Genomic DNA, 1,547 nt, shown 5'->3' with positions numbered 1-1,547 from the left:
AATGTGCTCTACAAATAAAGCTGCCTTGTCTTGCCTAAAAAAAAAAAAGCAACATTACACATTATGGCATAAATGGTTTTATTTATTAACAGCTCTTTCTAAGTGAGCCCAGTCTCTGGGTGTAACATCGAGTTTTTCCTGCGTGTCTCTGCGACGTGTAACGTTAGACAGCCAATCACAGACATTATTAGATCTTGGTAAAAACATGGTGCATGCTCATTGGCTCACTGATGAGATTAACTCCTTAGGTGTTGAAAATGGGTTTTAAATGACAAGGGAATTTTAAATACTTGATACTTTAGAGGCAATTTGCTCGGTGCCTAAAAAGTATTGAATTCGGTACCCAGCCCTAGTGAAAACTACTCTTCTTGATGACCTTACTGACTGATCACAAGATGGAAGAGGAGGTAAAGGGAGGCAAACAAGAAACAATATGTGTAAACTCAGCACCACAAATGTCATAACGTCAGCTCAGAACACCCCCCCCCCCCCCGCTGCCGACTGAGCAGCCAGCGAGTCGCTTACTATAAACCAGCGACAAAATAGCGCTCCTAATTGTTGAGTTTAACACCTGGTAGTTACAGGGGCTCATAAAACCCTCTGACTGAGAACCCCCCCCCCCACCACCACCCACCTCCCTTCACTCCTCCAAGGCCACACAGGGCGCCAGTGCCAATCAGCAAGTCTCTTTTTCTGACACCATCTTTTCATTTTACAGCCAAAAGAGGGAGGAGACGTCTACACTCATTTAGCTAATGGAGACCAATAAACACTGAGAGATTTAGATCAATTGACCATTTACAACCAGGGGGAGGGTGGCAGGCTGGGTAAATTTACTGGATCAGCTGACTTTGGCCTTTCTGCTGTTCACAACCAAAATCCCATTAAACACTGTATGTCCAAGACAGACAATAGTCAGAATTCAGGAAGAAGTCAGGAATTGTGTCGCAAATTGTGTTTCTGGTTTTCATTATCAGGAGAAAGCAGGTCAGATAAGCACCTGAGATTGATTTAGTGCAGATAGGGAAAGGTAACGGGTATTTTCAGCGCTCCGGGTATGACAAAGTCAGCTGGCTGACTGAAGCACTGTGATAAAGAAAATGTACTGCCGGCCTCTTAAAGAAACCCTCTCACGGATATTATAAATTATATTATTACATATTATTATTAGAGAACATATTATTAGACTATTATAAATAAATGGACAATTTTTATGATGTAGGCTGAAAATGAGCTTCCCCTCTTTGAAAGACCAGCAGCCCAGGGCTGTAGCACTCGAGTCCGGTCTTGGACGCGAGACCGTTTTTCTATGGTCTCGGACTCGGTAGTATTTGGACTCGGACTTGTCTCGGTCTCGGCCACTGATCTGGCCCAATATGGCTTTTGGTCTCGACCGAGTCCAGGTGTCTTTATTATGTTGATAATAATATTGGAGGGAAAGTGAAACCCAAAATGATTGTCTTAAAACTGTCATGCATAAGACCTGTTTTTCTGTCTTGGAATCGGTCTTGACTCGAACTTAAACCTCTTTGGACTCGGTCTTGACT

The sequence above is a fragment of the Etheostoma spectabile genome, chromosome 13 (assembly GCF_008692095.1).
Source record: "Etheostoma spectabile isolate EspeVRDwgs_2016 chromosome 13, UIUC_Espe_1.0, whole genome shotgun sequence".
In the NCBI taxonomy this organism is placed as follows: domain Eukaryota; kingdom Metazoa; phylum Chordata; class Actinopteri; order Perciformes; family Percidae; genus Etheostoma; species Etheostoma spectabile.
Note: the sequence above shows the minus strand (reverse complement) of the source record.